At 37.0% G+C, this 17,985-nt stretch overlaps 2 pseudogenes; both read left to right on the top strand.

Annotated features, from left to right (window-relative positions):
• Positions 1–1,446: 1,446 nt before the first annotated feature.
• LOC131180635 (mitogen-activated protein kinase kinase kinase 20-like) lies at positions 1,447–2,328 on the top strand (annotated as a pseudogene).
• Positions 2,329–5,578: 3,250 nt separating this feature from the next.
• Positions 5,579–6,592, top strand: LOC131180634 (mitogen-activated protein kinase kinase kinase 20-like; annotated as a pseudogene).
• Positions 6,593–17,985: the final 11,393 nt, after the last annotated feature.

Raw genomic sequence — 17,985 nt, 5'->3', positions numbered from 1 at the left:
ATGGACATTTAGGTCAAAAGATAATTCGGGATGTCAAATGACCATAATGCCCCTGTTCGGGTTGCATTCCCGATTTTTCGGTAACACCGGATTTTGTCCGTTTTTCGATTTCTCACTTTTCTTTGTACTAATTATTTAATTTTTCTTTGATATTTCTAATGATATTTATACTTCAATAGGTGTCTATTTAAGTCCTAAAAATATTTTCCAGGGTTCCCCGCAGTCCAAGGCTAGTCAACGGTCCACGCCGTGACTTCCCGGTGCGGTCACCCATCGCTAGGGTTCTCGGCTCGCTTAACTTGGTTACATTTCTTTACTATTATTTTTTCTTTGTTTTTCTTGTATTTTCTTCTATGGTATTTCATTATTTTATGTCTCCTCCCTCATAACGAAGTGTAGTTCTAGGCATCCTAGCTGTCCGGAAAACACTGGTCACCGGAACAGCAGAACGCACTACCGAACATATGGGTGTTACACAAGAGCAGTTTCAAATTGAGGAATTTTATCCAAAGTGAGACGAGTCTCTTCAAAAATAATCTCTTGAATAGCAGTATCCAATGATGGGAGTTGATTTCGATGTAGCAGGGATGCTCGAACGGCCTCGTATTCTGATCAAAGAGCCATTAGAACTTAAATGAGATGAAGATGATCTTCATTGATTTTGGCCTGAGATATTTCATTCCAAATGGGTTGGACCTGGGCAAGAAAATCATTTACAGATTGACCTACTTCTTGTTTCAGATTATAAAGAGTAGTCCACAACTGATAATAGTGGGCAAGTCCAGTGGTCTGATATCGATTAGCCAAAATATCCCAGATTTCTTTTGTAGATTTATAATTAGCAAATTGGATGTGGATGGACGAGACAGAGGTATTGCGAAACCAGGTGATGATCTGATGATTTTTACTATCCCAATCCTCAAGACGGTCAGCAAATTTTGCATCAGTTTCATTGTTCTCTCCTGTCGGCGTAGTGATATCTCTGATAACAATACGCTAAAGCTTGCAACCTATTAAAAAACTTTTCATTCCTTAAACCCAAAGATTATAGTTGGAACCAGTTAGAACTGTTGCAATAGGTTTTGAAATATCAGATTTCTCCATTGATAACAAGATGAGGAGGAAAAAAAAATGGTATAATAATAGGAATGAAAGAATGAACTAGAACAGGTTGTAGAGAGAGAAAAGAAACCCCAGAAACTAGAAATAAAAGCTTTACGGCTCTGATACCATGTTAGAAGAAAGAATACAAGTAATGAAGGAAAGGATTGTGTATTTGTCTGTGACTTATTTACAGAGATATTACATTTATTTATACATGAGAATATGAGCTAATTTGGACAAGAAAAATAATTGCTGTAATTATGCCATACAAATCTCTTATAATCATGCTAATGCTGTAATTATGCTACACAAATCTCCTATAATCATGCTAATTGCTGTAATTATGCTAACATGAAGAAACCTAAATCAAGAAGAGCATTGTATCCACCACTTATGGCTGTTAAATCAGCGGAGGTCTCTTCCTCAAGTTCGCTTCAGAAGGAGAAAGAGGTTTTCAACCATCTTCGTGACTGTCCCTACGTTCTTGAGTGTTATGGTGAAGAAACCACTATGAGTAAGGATGAAAAGATGCTTTACAATCTGTTGTTGGAGTACACTTCTGGAGGAACCCTTGCTGATCTTATAAAGAGATCAGATGGTTGTGGGTTGCCTGAATTGAATGTGAAGAGACTCACAAGGTCTATTCTTAAGGGTATTGATTATATCCACAGTCATGATTATGCTCATTGTGACTTGAAGCCAGATAATGTGCTGCTGGTGCCTAGTGGTGATGGTGACTTTGTGCCCAAGATTGGGGATTTTGGATTGGCCAAGAAAGTTCAGAAGACCAAGAAGAGGAAGTTTGATTGTTCTCTTACTGGGACTGCTTTCCATATGGCACTAGAGACTCTCGTTGATAATATTAAGGAATTTCCCTCTGATATTTGGGCTCCTGGATGTATGGTTTTCGAGATGTTTACTGGAAAATCACTTTGAGGTTTGAACCCTAATGAAACAATTGAAAAAGCTTGCGAGAGGATTGCTGATAGATATGAATTGCCTAAAATTCCTTCTTGGATTTCAAAGGATGGCAAGGATTTCTTGAAAGGATGTCTAGTGAAGAATCATTAGTTCAGATTCACCATTGAGATGTTATTAATTCATCCTTTTGTATCCGAAATAGATGACACAGAAAGCAGCGAATTTGGGGAGATTATGGATTAAGGGTGCGTGAACTCATCTGTCATAGGCAATGAACCTTGTGATTCGAGCTGTTCTGAATAGTGGCATTCTATATTTAATTGGGGATCTTCTTCTTGTTGTTGGTCAGCTGTAGTGGAAGAGAGTAATGGTGGGGTGTTTTGAAGTTTTCCTGAATCCACAGAATCAGGAGTCCAATGAAGTTAGTACTCCAATCTCTGCTATCATTGGCAAAGGTGTTCTTTGCAATTCATTCACCATCACATGTTTCTTCACATATGGTGGAGAAATGTCCTACTATATTCACCATTCCTACAGGTATGCATTGAAATCATTTTTAACTTCAAACCAGTGTTAACTCTTTCAACATCGTTATGCGGAATTCCAAGTTAAGCAGCAATTTGATCTTTAGTTAACTATATCATTTGTAGAGCAGGACAACAACTTCAGTGGTACACAATTGGAATTGAAAAGATTTGATTATGTGAAGGAATTGAATTGTAGATATGATTTTCTTGCAACCGTAAACAATATGATCCAAGTTGGTCAATGGAGCTTGGATCAGAATGCTGTCCTCTGTGCAACTCTGGAAGGAAAACAATGGCTCTGAATTGCTCTATATTGTGCTCATGACTGACCTTGTTATTTAATGTTACCCGTAATATTGTTCCCCAAGAGAATTAATTACCTAGTGAATTGGAGCCTATAATGATATTATATGATATGCAGCAAGTGCTGAGTGACGAAGATGCTAGTTCTGCTACCTAAGAATTTTTTATCCCTGCTCACTTGTTGGTTTCTTATTTGAGACCTAAAAAAGTGTTATCCATGGGCCAGGAAGATGCTAATTCTGCTACCTATGGGCCTGGAAGAGGTCCATCATTAGTGATGTCTGATTTTATCCAAAATGTGATGGTTGGTTTCAAGAATAAATGTGAAATTGGCATCCATTTGGGAAAGCTTATGTGATTTTCTCCTGTTTATTCAAGGCTCTATTGCTTATGCCACGGAAGCTGCTAAGCCAGGGACTCGCTGCCTGCACATTTTACATTTCTGTGCAACCAATTCTCTAGTAAATGGTGGTTGTAATTTGATATTGTTCATTATATAAATAAAAGTCCTTTTTGGTTTATGGAATGAAAAAAGGTGGCCATATGAGTTCACTGCTATGAATAAGTTTGCTTTTTTTTCTTTTTTGATAAGCTAAGTTTGCTTTAATTAGTAACACATGCATTCATTTGGGCACAGAAATGCATCATCCTCCATTATGTTTTATGCAGGGAAAAACATTAATTCTCATGACGGATTCAAGATAAAACATGTTTACTTGCGTGATTTACTGTAACCGTTTAAAGTGTTCATCAAGAAATCTCAAATTCAATTCCCATTAAGATTAGAGCAAAAGGACTAATGGGAAATCCCTATTGAATGGATCATTACATGTATCAAAGAGAAAAATAAATAAAGATAAATGACTTAAACATGGAGGAAAACTATTTTTATAGAATCTAATGGCATCCTTAAGTAGCTAGTTTTGAAAATTTACTATTATGGCATCCTTAGGTAGCTAGTTTTGAAAATTTACTATTATTATTGCACTAACTGATAATAGATACACACACATGAACCTATGTATAAGTATGTTTTATAAAAGAAACTTTTCAGCAAGTCTTGTAAAGCTTATTTTTAGAAAGCCTACACACATTCGGTTCCTTTTTTTTTATAAGTAGGAAATTTTAGTAACATAAGGTAGGAAAAACTTTACATGAGCTCATCCAACTATCTTTGATCAGCAGACTACCCCATACACCCAATCCGACCTAGGATAAGGCATGCTAAGAGAAAACCTAGATACCGAAGAACAACAAAGATAACAAAACAGAGTCAAACAATTCAAGAATAAAGGAGAATAGTCCAAAAGCAAATAGAAAGCAGAACTCAGATGGGGACAATATAGACAATAACCCTAAAAGTAAAAGAAAGCAATAATGCCTTCAAAGCGTATCGGCCTATGCTTTGCAAGTGAAACAAAGATCAAATTTCCCTCCCGAATAGTATGAATAAAATGAATCGACGACAAGGCTTAAATGAGAATTGAGATCTCCTTGATTACTGAGGATAACTTATAAAATGTCAGAGCTTGTTATATATCAATTATTCTATGTAGGATAATTTACATAGAATGGCAAAAATAAGCATGTATATAGAGTAGGTCTAAAAAAATTATAATTTTTTTTTTAATTTTAGTAACTGAATTTGTATATTTTTCCATCTCCAATTGCTTTGCCATTCTATGTAAAGTATTAACATGATATAACGGATTCACTATATAATTTCTCAAAAAGGTGGCCCTATGAGTTCATTGCTATGAATTAATAACACATCCATAAATTTGCACTTAGAAATGAATAAGCTTCCTCCATTAAAAAAATGTTGCTTATGTTCTATATATGCATGGAAAAACAAAAGCTCTCAAAAGATAACTGATTTAAACCTATTTTTGTAGAATCTAATGGCATCCATTGACAAATTTCTATTATTATTGCATTAACTGATAACAAATACACAGACGTGTATGACAGTCTATACAAGTATGTTTTATAAGAAATAATGGAATCAATTAATGTCACATTCTTCAATAGCAATGCATCATAATAACTCATGAATGATGACACTATTAAATCTCTCAAATTGAAGATGATTGAATAAGCTCAAAGCTAATTATTATTATTATTATTATTATTATTATTATTATTATTATTATTATTATTATTATTATAAAAGAAAAAATTTATCAATAATTTCTTATATGAAATATCTTTTAGTTATAGCAGAATTAACTTAAAAAGTCAAAATCTTTTATATTTTTTTAAATTTAATCAAATCTTCTAATTTTAATAATTTAATTTAAATTTTATTATTATTTTCACACTTAGCAATAAACCAATTAATAGTTAAAGTGATTAGTTAATGTGGTATGTTGACTAGCTAGGCATGCTGACTATATTAAATTTTTATTTTTAAATTCATGGGACTAAAATTTTTGATAATTTTTTTTAATTTAAAATAAAAGGTCGAGATAAAATTTTTAGCATGTTATATAATTTTTATTTATAATTATTTCATTTTTGGTAATTTAACATTAATTACTTAGTTATCTTATGGGTCAAAAGATATTAAATTAGTTATTAGTTTAAGTTAGGTTTCAAACTAGTGGCAACTAGAAAAATAAAGCTTTAATTTCACGTCGATGATATATGGTGGTAAAATCCCTTCTTTTGTGTAACCAAGTATCGCTGAAGCATTGGAGATTACATTGCTTTGAACCCAAGCAATGAAGAGAATGGTTATGGTAGTCGAAGAAGATAGCTCGGATAATCACGAAATCGCATGGTGGAGAGGGCCGTTGCTTGGCAAAGGAGGGTTTGCGTCTGTTTATCTCACTTTTTTGAAGAAACTCAAATCAAGAAGAGCATTTTATCCACCACTTATGGCTATTGAATCAACAGAGGTCTCTTCCTTAAGTTCGCTTCAGAAGGAGAAAGAGGCTTTCAACCATCTTCGTGACTGCCCCTACATTCTTGAGTGTTATGGCGAAGAAACTACTATGAGTAAGGATGGAAAGATGCTTTACAATCTATTGTTGGAGTACGCTTCTGGAGGAACCCTAGCTAATCTTAAAAAGAGGTCGGGTGGTTGTGGGTTACCTGAATCGGATGTGAAGAGATACACAAGGTCTATTCTTAAAGGTATTAATTACATCAACAGTCACGATTATGTTCATTGTGACTTGAAGTCAGACAATGTGCTGCTTGTGCTTAGTGGGTATGGGGACTTTGTGCCCAAGATTAGGGATTTTGGATTGGCTAAGAAAGTTCAAAAGACCAAGAAGAGGAAGCTTGATTGTTCTATTGCCAGGACTACTTTCTATATGGCACCAGAGACTCTTGTTGATAATATTCAGGAATTTCCCTCTGATATTTGGGCTCTTGGATGTATGGTTTTCGAGATGTTTACTGGGAAATCACTTTGGGTTCGAACCCTAATGAAACAACTGAAAAAGCTTGCAAGAGAATTGCTGATATATATGAATTGCCTAAAATTCCTTCTTGGATTTCAAAGGATGGCAAGGATTTCTTGAAACGATGTCTAGTGAAGAGTCATTAGTTCAGATTCACCATTGAGATGTTATTAATTCATCCTTTTGTATCCAGAATAGATGACGCAAAAAGTAGCAAATTTGGGGAGATTGTGGATTAAGGGTGCGTGGACTCATTCCTGCTCTGAAGATGCTAATTCTGCCAACAATGAAGTTTCATCCCTGCTCACTTGCAGGTTTCTTATTTGAAACCTAAAAAAGTGATGTAGGTTTGGCCTATAGGAGGTCCATCATTAATGATGTCTGATCTTCTCCAAAATGTGCCAGTTGGTTTTATAACAACTCTATTTGCATAGCCTGATATATTTCACTATTCCGATGACCGTGTCGGTCAGAACAATTAAGGAGATTAGAATCACATCTAAGATACTTTGATAAGCCCTAAATACAAATAATTAGTAATTACTAGATAGTTAAGTATAAATAAGAAAAACAGAATATAAAAAGTTAAATGAGCCGAGAGTCACAGCGATGGGTAACCTTCTCAGGAAATGACTGCGAGGCCAGTCTAAACTCAAATTTCAAACTGAAAAATGTAACATCGCGGTCCTTAGGACTATTGCAAACACAGTGGGAAAGAGAAAATCACAAAAAAGAGTTGTTAAGCAGGTAAAATAATTAGGTTAGGGATCCGGAAGAAATATCAAATAACTTGCAAACCGGATTGAACCAGTGAGGGGCAATTTGGTCAATTCATCCCTAGAGCTGACTTCTGACCTAACTGTCCAATAAAATCAGAGAAAAGAAAATTTATGGATCAAGAATTAAATTAAAGAACTAGTGGAAAAATAAATGAAAAAGAAAAAATATAGTTACATCATGCTTACATCACTATTATGACATCATAAATAATTTTATTTTTACCCATCAATATTGACCAAGTCAAAAGCAATTTTAAAGACTTAAAAATACATTGAAAAGAAAAAAAAATCAGATCTCCTTCTCCAAGTGTTTCGGCCACACTTCTCTCACCTCTCCACCATTGAAAAACCACCATTGAAGCTTGAGTTCAAGCTTTCTTCCAACCACTTAACCCTACTTTGACCCCAAAATAATCCATAAAAACTTGTTAGATCAACTTGAGAAAGCTTTAGAGGAAGGAAAGAAAAGAAAAAAATGAAGAAATTGAAGAGTTGAACTTCAAACTTTAAGGTTAGTGGTTTAAATTGAAAATTTATGTTTAATACTTGTGTTCTTGGTGTAAGTAACTTAGAAATTAACTTAAAATTAAAAGAAAACAATTGTTGAGGGACCAAAGATGAATTTCAGCCAACCTTAGTTAGGGCTTGAAATTAAGGATTTTGAGGTGTTTAAATGGTTGTTTAGGTTGAGTTGTGTATGTGAAGTATGGATATATGTTTTGAATGCATTAGATTTGAACTCTATGTAATTAGGGTTTTGAGCATTTTGAAAAAAATTGGAGAAAAAGTTGAGAATGTGTCAATTGATGTAGTTGACCTTATTTGAGTTGAGAAATGGTCAATTGTGACTAATTGTGGCGTGTGTGAATTGTTAGAAATAAGTTTCAATTCGGATTGGTTAGGGTTGATATGCAGACAGCTTGATCTAGGTCCCTTTCAGGCACCAAAAATGAAAATTTACCAACCCAATTGGTGTGAGGTCAATTTTTATACCGATAGAAAGCTGAGACTTATCCCTACAACTTTTATGAAGAAACAAACCCAAATTTTGACCATAACCTATCTTAAAAACCACCTGTAGTCAACACACCAAAAATTGCCATTGTCCAGTAAATGCCCAGAATTATGGGTAACACCAAATCTGACCAGCCATGTTCAAATGGCCACAACTTGGGCTACAAAACTCCAAATGGAGTGATTCAAAAAGGCAAATAAAGTTAAGACAATAAGGAACAACTTCTATGGAGAAAACTTAGCCAAATTACCACAGAAACTTGACCAATGGAATAGTGCAATATAGGATACCAAATCTGAAATTTTAAAATTTCACCTAAGAGACTTAATATTTGAGGAAAACAACCAAAACCAACAAATTAGGTAACCAAAATGTGGTATGTGAGTGAAATTAAAATTTCCATACCTATTAAGCATGAGAAAGTCAACAATTTGACTTGAATAGTGTCATGAATAGTAACCCCAAAATATAAATTTTAAGGAATGTCAGGTTAAGCGTATTAAAGCTAGATATAAATATATTTGAATTTATTTTTAGACTTATGATAAATTATGATACTGAAACACTATAAAACTGTGCGTTTCAGTTGAAAAGAATACCGGGAAAGAAGCCGAGACATCGAATCAAGGCCTAGAGGTGACTCGTACAAGATTTGTACACAACATGAAATGTTCTTTAAAATTCTTTTTGCAAAGTACATGAAATGAATTGTGATTTATTTATATTGCAAAATGGTGATTGAAATGTACACTATGCTTTTGATCTAAATTGTTGGAAATTTAATGATGTGTGTTTTAATTATCAGTAAATGTTTGGTAAATTGTTAAGATAGTTTTGAAACCACAGTGTCATGACCATATATCTGAATGCCTCACTAGAATGACTAGTGGGAGGAACTAGTTTTGAATTTTGATTCCCTCTCTGGCTGAAGTGTTGAGGTGTGTGCCAGTAGAGGAAGAAATTGAATGGGTACCCATAGATTGAGCTAGCTGGCCTTGAGATTCCTCATAAGCCTCCGGCTATTAAGATGAATATTGTTCTGATGGCATAAAATAACTGTGTGTTTTTATGAAATTCGTTTTGAGACTTCCCAAATAAGATTGTTTGGACTAAAAATGTGACACCCCTTACCCGTCTACAGTTTATCCGAGTAAGATATGTCACACGGTGTACCGGAACACTTTATTTTATCTCAATCATTTTTATTCTTTCTTAATTTATTTTTATCATAGTTTTAAATACAATTTATGAAATATAATTCATTTAAGTCATTTATTAAAATTATAATTTATTTGAGATTCCGAAAATTTTATAGAAAATCCGGCAGAGTACCGGCTAAAAATGGAAAAAACAGTTCTTCGGAACCTATGAAAAACACTTCCAATAATCACTTCCAATCAATCCCAACTTCCTTTTCATCAACAAAATCTCAATATGTTTTTGAACAACATTTCCATTTCTCAATCATTCATCTCATATGATAATCATGTAAAAGTCATAAATAAATATTCACTTTTTCATTCACAAACACAATTTCCACTATATACATTAACATCAAAATACATTATATAAGTCTCATTTACGCAAGAGAAAATAAAAGATAGTTACAAAATACTAAAATGAAACCTAGTGTCCTACCAATGCACTGAAGATGGTGAGGTGACACGGACACTATGCAGAGCTACAGGAGGTCTCACCCAGTCTGTGGTCTACTGGGCTCTCGGTCAGTATCTCCAGAACCTACGCGTGGCAAAAGCAACGCGCTAAGCAATAATGCTTAGTGGTGCCAATAATAAAATAAAAATAAATAATAGAAAATAAATATTCAGTGAATGTATTGATGTTTCATTTCAAATAAATTTTCGATGAGTATTTGTGATCTTACTTATTTTGTACTTGTTATATTCATTATTTCATTAAATTTTTCCACTTTTATTTTTGGGTTGCCCAAGTAACCTATACTGGACGATCGATCGGATAAACGGTAATCGCATCGGGTATCAAGTACCTCGCCGTTACACCATCGGTCACATATGTGTCTCGGTGCAGTAATGTACTAATAAGCCGTAATAACATTAGGCACAAGGCCAAGTATCAACATAATGTCAGAATGGCTAAAAGCCATGAAATCACAGAATGGCATAATGCCATGTGCAGTACTGCTAACTGAACCCTATTGGCATGCCAAGTTATCCAAACCAATCTTGTTAGGTACACTAGGGCATTTTACACTTTTGAATTTTATAGTTTTTGAATTTCAAGCTTTGGTGTTACTATTCACTTCATTAGTCAACAAAAATGTTGACTTTTGCATAGAAAATAGGTACATTGGTTTTAACACTCCCAACATACCACATTTTGCATTCAAAATTTGTTGGTATTGGTTGCTAATACCATTTCTAAGCTTAAAATTAATGGAGCAGAATTTTCAGTTTTCATACCCTATTTTTACTGTTCCATTAGTTACTGTTGCAGTGGGATTCGGGAAAATGATAAACATGAAAGTTGTTGCTTATTTTGTCTAGTTGAATTTCTTTTTTTGAATCACTCCATTTGGAGTTTTGTAGCTCAAGTTATGGTCAAAAAACCATAACTGGCCGGATTGAAAATTTTCGTGGTCGACCATATCTACGGCAAAGTGAACAAAGGATCGCCACTCCCTTGTTGGATAGGTTCTGCTCATAATTTGGGGTGTGTTTCTTCATGAAAGTTGTTGGTCTATATCTTAGCTTGTTTCTGGTAAAATTTCAGGTCAATTGGCCAATTCTACACTGAGTTATGGCCAAATGAATTGTTCATTTGGTCATTCTGCAGAAACTGGTTGCAGGACATCCGGATTGAGGCAAGTTTTTGGTCCACTTGGTTTGGTCTTATGGGCATAGTTTCTTCACCAAAGTTGTGCCATTATGTGTCTAGTTTCATGTCCAATTGGCCAAACACCAATTGAACCTACACAGCCCAAGTTATGGCTGTTCAAACAGGCTGGACTCACACCAAACCTACTGCTCTCACTAGGCAGCCACATCAACCTCAAATCCCACAACCCAATTCACTTCATTTCTGATTCAAACCAAACCAAATGGTCACTAATTGACCATTAAAGCCTACTTCCATCACCACAAGATCAAATCTCATTCTTCAACCCAAACCCTAACTCAACAATTTCTCAATAATCCTTTTTAATTTCTTTCAATTTTTACTTCCTTATGCATGCTTAACATAGTTTAACAAGAAAGAAAGAATTACATAGCACTAACCTTTTTGAGCAGAAATTTCCCAAGCTTAAACTTCACTTTCTTTCTTTTTCTAGGCTGCCCAACACTTTCCCAAGAGGTATAGATAAGTTTTAATGAAAGATGTCTAGGGTTTAGTAGTGAGAATTCATGGAAAATGGAAGTGATGAAAGAAAATTTTTTATGGAGGGAGAGAGAAGAGAGGGTCACGGCTAGATGAAGAAGAAGAAACCAGAAATTCGTTTCTTAATTTGTCATTTTTCCCTTTTTAAAGAATTTTAATTGTGTTGTTGAATGGTGATTAGTGGAGGACATTTAAATGACATCATAGTGATGTCATAATTAGGGATTTAAGTCATTTTCTTTTTCTTTCTTTTCTATTCATTTTTAATTTAATTTTTTAGCAATATTTATTCATATTTTAGATCATAATAATTATTTACTTAACTGGACAAGTCGGCCAAAAATCACCTCTGAAGGCGAAATGACCAAAATGCCCTCCGTTTGGCTTAACGGGTCAAAATTGTCTGTACCAATTGAAAAATTTTTCTAAATGTTTTCTTGGCATTCTAATGCCATAGGAACCTCAATGACCCTTCTCTGGAGTCTCAAAAATTATTTTATGAATTTTTCCCCGGGTCTAGGGCTCCTAGTTGCGAGAACCGCAACTTCTTTACTAGGTTACCCATCGCTTGGGCACCGGCTCATTTAACTTGGTTATATTTTATTTCTAAAATTTTTCCTAAATTTTTCTTATTAATATTTGAGTTAATTATGGTTCCTCACTTTAGTTTAAATATTTTTCCAGACATTCTAGCTGTCCGGACCGACACTGGTCACCGGGACAGTAGAATGTACGGAGTTGCTACAGGGAGGGTGTTACAACTCTTCCTCTCTAATTTAAATTTCATCCTCGAAATTTACCTGATGCAAACAGTTGAGGGAACTGTTGCCTCATCATCTCTTCACTTTCCCAAGTTGCCTCCTCGGTGTTGTGGTGCCTCCAAAGTACTTTCACCAGTGAAATCTGATTATTCCTCAATTCTTTCACTTCCCGAGCCAGGATCCTTATGGGTTCTTCTTCATATGTCAAATCTGGTTGTACTTCAATTTCTTCCATGGAGATGACATGTGAAGGATCTGAGCGGTATCTTCTTAGCATAGACACGTGGAACACATTGTGGATCTTATCCAGCTCTGGTGGTAAAGCTAGCCTATAGGCCACTGGACCCACACGTTCAATGACTTCATATGGGCCAATGAACCTAGGGCTTAACTTACCTTTTCTTCCAAACCTCAGTACCTTCTTCCACGGTGACACCTTGAGGAACACTTTATCGCCAACCGCATATTCTATTTCTTTTCTCTTCAAGTCGGCATAGGATTTCTGTCTGTCTGAGGCAACCTTCAGATTGGCTTTGATTAGTTTTACCTTCTCTTCAGTCTGTTTCACCAAGTCTGGGCCTACCAGTTTGTCTTCGCCCAATTCAGTCCAGCACACTGGAGTTCTACATTTTCTCCCATACAGTGCTTCATACGGGGCCATTTGGATACTAGCTTGGTAGCTATTGTTGTATGCAAATTCTGCCAGTGGGAGGTATCTATCCCAACTTCCCTCAAACTCAATGACACAACTCCTCAGCATATCCTCAAGGACCTGACATATATTTCATGTTATTATTATCATTTTAGTTCAATATTTGTATTAATTCAATTGGTTCAATTGTTTACCTGGATTACTCTTTCTGATTGCCCATCCGTCTGAGGATGGAAAGCTGTGCTGAAGTGGAGTTGTGTACCCAAGGACTCATGCAACTTCTTCCAAAATCTCGATGTAAACCTTGGGTCTCGATCAGATATGATGGAAAGTGGAATTCCATGCAATCTAACTATCTCACTGATATACAATTCTGCTAATTTCTCTAGTGAGTAGTCAGTCCTAACTGGCAGAAAGTGTGCTGACTTCGTCAATCTATCTACTATCACCCATACTGCATCATGTTTCTTCTGGATGAGAGGTAGACCACTTACAAAATCCATGGTGACCCGATCCCATTTCCATTTAGGTTTGCGTATCGGCTGTAGCAAACCTGATGGAACTTGATGTTCTGCCTTGACTTGCTGACATGTCAAGCATTTAGTCACATAGTCAGCTATGTCCTTCTTCATACCAGGCCACCAATACTGAAGCTTCAAATCATGGTACATTTTTGTACTTCCTGGGTGCATAGCATAAACACTGGCATGTGCCTCTTTCAGAATACTAGTTTCCAATTCCCCATCATCTGGTACACACACTCTTCCTTTATAGTACAGACACCCATCTGCTTTCACCTCATAGTCAGTTGCTTTTCCCTCTGAGATTTTGCTCATAATAGCCATTAACTTCTCATCTACCTTCTGCCCATCTAAAATCTGCTGTAACAGGTTTGGCCTCACTTGCAACTCAGCCAAAATAGCTCCATCTCGAACCAAAGATAGACGAGCATTCAATGATCTCAAAGTTGTGATGGATTTTCTGCTCAAAGCATCAGCAACTACATTTGTTTTCCCAGGATGGTAGTCAATTACACAATCATAGTTCTTTAGGAACTCAATCCATCGCCTCTGTCTAAGGTTGAGCTCCTTCTGAGTTGGCAAATATTTTAGACTTTTGTGGTATGTGTAAATGTAGCACTTTTCACCATACAAGTAATGCCTCCATATCTTCAGTGCGAAGATAATTGCTACAAGCTCTAGATCATGGGTAGGATAATTCTGTTCATGTGGCCTTAGCTGCCTGGAAGCATAAGCGACCACCTTCCCCTCTTGCATCAATACACACCCTAACCCATTATGAGAGGAATCACTGTAGACCACAAAGTCCTTTCCTGACACTGGCTGTGTTAACACTGGTGCCTCTGTCAACATAGCCTTTAACTTCTCAAAACTAGTCTGACACTTGTCATTCCAATCAAATCTGACATTCTTGTGTAACAACTTGGTCATTAGAGCAGCTCTTAAGGAAAATCCCTTCACAAATCTTCTGTAATACCCAGCTAGCCCCAAGAAACTTCTGACCTCAGTTGTATTCCTGGGAGGCTTCCACTCCATCACTGCTTCTATTTTCTTGGGATCCACTCTAATCCCATCAGCTGACACTATGTGTCCAAGGAATGCAATCTCATTTAACTAAAAGTCACACTTGGACAACTTAGCATACAGCTTCTTTTCTCTCAGGGTTTGCAGAACAATTCTCAAATGCTCATCATGTTCTTCCCTGGTCTTGGAATACACCAAAATATCATCAATAAAGACCACTACAAACCGATCTAGGTATGGATGGAAGATACGGTTCATAAGGTCCATGAATGCTGCTGGTGCGTTTGTTAGGCCAAAGGGCATCACTAGGAATTCATATTGCCCATATCGGGTCCTGAATGCAGTCTTTGGCACATCTGCATCCTTCACCCTCAACTGATGATACCCTGATTTGAGATCAATCTTAGAAAATACTCGCTTCCCTTTAATCGACGAATGATCATCAATTCTAGGCAACGGATACTTATTCTTCACTGTCACTTTATTCAACTGCCGGTAATCAATGCATAACCTCAAAGTCCTATCTTTCTTTTTTACAAACAGCACTGGAGCTCCCCATGGTGACACACTGGGGCGTATGAACCCCTTATCAAGCAACTCTTGCAACTGAGTTTTCAACTCCCTCAATTCAGTGGGTGCCATCCTATAAGGAGCAATGGAAATGGGTGCTGTACCCGGCATTACCTCAATAGCAAACTCGACTTCCCTTTCTGGTGGCAAACCAGACAATTCTTCAGGGAACACATCTGGGAAGTCTTTTGCTGTGGGTATGTCACACAGATCTGGCTTAGCCTGCCTAGTATCCACCACATGCGCTAGGTAGGCTTCACAACCTTTTCTCATCATTCTTCTTGCAACTGTGGCTGAGATAACATTGGACTAAAAATCTATCCTTTCACCCACAACAGTGATTTCATTACCCTTAGAAGTTTTCAGAGAAATTCTCTTCAATTTGCAATCAACTATTGCCTGATGACGTGATAACCAATCCATTCCCAAAATCACGTCAAACTCGTGGAAGGGTAACTCAATTAGATCTGCCGAGAATTCATACCCCTGAATCCTTAACGGGCAACCCTTGTACACTTTGTTCACTACTACACTGTGGCCCAATGGATTAGTGACCAAAATGTCTTGGTCACTCTCCTCTACTAGTATCCCCCTTTCTACGGGTAGGTTGATGCAGATGTATGAATGACTGGATCCTGGATCCACTAATGCATGCACAGATGTATTGTAGAGGGAGAACGTACACCTTATGACGTCTGGGGCATCTTACTCCTCCTGGGCTCTCATGGCATAGGCTCTGGCGGGTGGTCTGCTCTCAGGCCTCTCTGCTGGCTTAGATGCAGGCCTCTGTGATGGTCCCACTACCTTAGATTTGCCAAATTTCCTACCTCTTTGTGGTGCAGGAGCAGGTCTGTCTGTTTATGTTGGAGCAGCTATAGTAGTTCTGCGTGGACAATTCCTCAACTGATGCTCTGTTGACCCACACCTTAAGCAGGCACTAGTCACTCTCCAACACTCCCCCTTATGCCACTTCAGGCAATGTGGACATGCAGAAGTTGCTGGGGCTGGTCCCCTGAACCCCATCCCTGGAGAGCTGCCCACTGATGGTGTGGACTGACCTCTCCTAGGGGTAAACTGTGGCTTGGGCCCCTGAGACTGACCCTGACCTTGTGGTTGCCCTAAACTCTGTGCAGGTGGACCCTTGAACTTCTTCCCATATGCAGGAGATGAACTAGACTGACCTGGGCCCCTCTTCTGCTGTCTCTCTCTTCTGGTCTGCTCACTCATTCTTACTTTTTCAACTTTTATTGCAGCTTCCACTAACTTGGTGAAGTCGATGATTCCCAAGGCAGTGATCATGATCTTTATGTTGTCATTTAATCCCTCTTCAAATCTCTTACACCTTTCAGCTTCATTAGGGACTATCTCCCTTCCGTAGCGGCTCAATCTGACAAATTCCTTTTCATACTCGGCCACTGTCAGCTGTCTCTGCCTCAAGTTAATGAACTCTCTTCTTCTCTCTTCCAGGTATACACTACCCACAAATTTCTTCTTGAATTCGGAGAGGAAGAAGTCCCAAGTTATTACTTCTGGCTGTACTTCACTGGACACCGTATCCCACCATTCATATGCATCATCTTGCAACAGAGATACAGCAACTTCTAGATTTTGCTCTGGAGTGCAGTGAAGTTGTTTTAAAACTCTGCCTATTCTGTTCAACCAATTTTCGGCTGCAACAGAATCATCTTCTCTCTTTCCAAAGAAGTCCACTACTCTAAATTTTCTCAATTTTTCCAAGTGTGATTTCTGCTGTGGAGGTGGTGGTGGTGGTGCAGGCATTACCCCAGCCATTTGTCTGAAGAATTCGGCCATTTGCTAGAACATGGCCTGTGAAGGCTAAGGTGCTCGCTTGAGTCAAGTGAGCGTGTTCTCCCCTACCCCGGGCCTCACCGCAGTGGAGCATGACTCTCCACTTCCTCCTCAACTGCCCTCTGAGATGAAGGGTCCATATCCTATTTAACAAAGACAACAGATCTGCATTAGTGTCACCTCGACTCTTACAAATGCAATGCATGGTATGGACTCAATCTAGGCCCAGAAACGCCTAAACCGTGCTCTTATACCACTAAATGTGACACCCCTTACCCGTCTACAGTATGTCGGAGTAAGATATGTCACACGGTGTACCGGAACACTCTATTTTATCTCAATTATTTTTATTCTTTCTTAATTTAATTTTATCATAGTTTTGAATACAATTTATGAAATATAATTCATTTAAGTCATTTATTAAAATTATAATTTATTTGAGGTTCCAAAAATTTTATAGAAAATCCGGCAGAGTACCGGCTAAAAATGGAGAAAACAGTTCTTCGGAACCTGTGAAAAACACTTCCAATAATCATTTCCAATCAATCCCAACTTCTTTTTCATCAACAAAATCTCAATATGTTTTTGAACAACATTTCCATTTCTCAATCATTCATCTCATATGATAATCATGTAAAAGTCATAAATAAATATTCACTTTTTCATTCACAAACACAATTTTCACTATATACATTAACATCAAAATACATTATATAAGTCTCATTTACACAAGAGAAAATAAAAGATAGTTACAAAATACTAAAATGAAACCTAGTGTCCTACCAATGCACTGAAGATGGTGAGGTGACACGGACACTATGCAGAGCTGCAGGAGGTCTCACCCAGTCTGTGGTCTACTGGGCTCTCGGTCAGTATCTCCAGAACCTACGCGTGGCAAAAGCAACGCGCTAAGCAATAATGCTTAGTGGTGCCAATAATAAAATAAAAATAAATAATAGAAAATAAATATGCAGTGAATGTATTGATGTTTCATTTCAAATAAATTTTCGATGAGTATTTGTGATCTTACTTATTTTGTACTTGTTATATTCATTATTTCATTAAATTTTTCCACTTTTATTTTTGGGTTGCCCAAGTAACCTATACTGGACGACTGGACTGGATAAACGGGTAACTGGCACTGGGTATCAAGTACCTCGGGCCGTCACACCATCGGTCACATATGTGTCTCCCGGTGTGCAACAGAACAGCTAATAAGCCGTAATAACATTA

This window comes from Hevea brasiliensis, chromosome 6 (assembly GCF_030052815.1).
Source record: "Hevea brasiliensis isolate MT/VB/25A 57/8 chromosome 6, ASM3005281v1, whole genome shotgun sequence".
NCBI lineage: Eukaryota > Viridiplantae > Streptophyta > Magnoliopsida > Malpighiales > Euphorbiaceae > Hevea > Hevea brasiliensis.
This window is presented reverse-complemented; position numbering and strand designations above follow the sequence as displayed.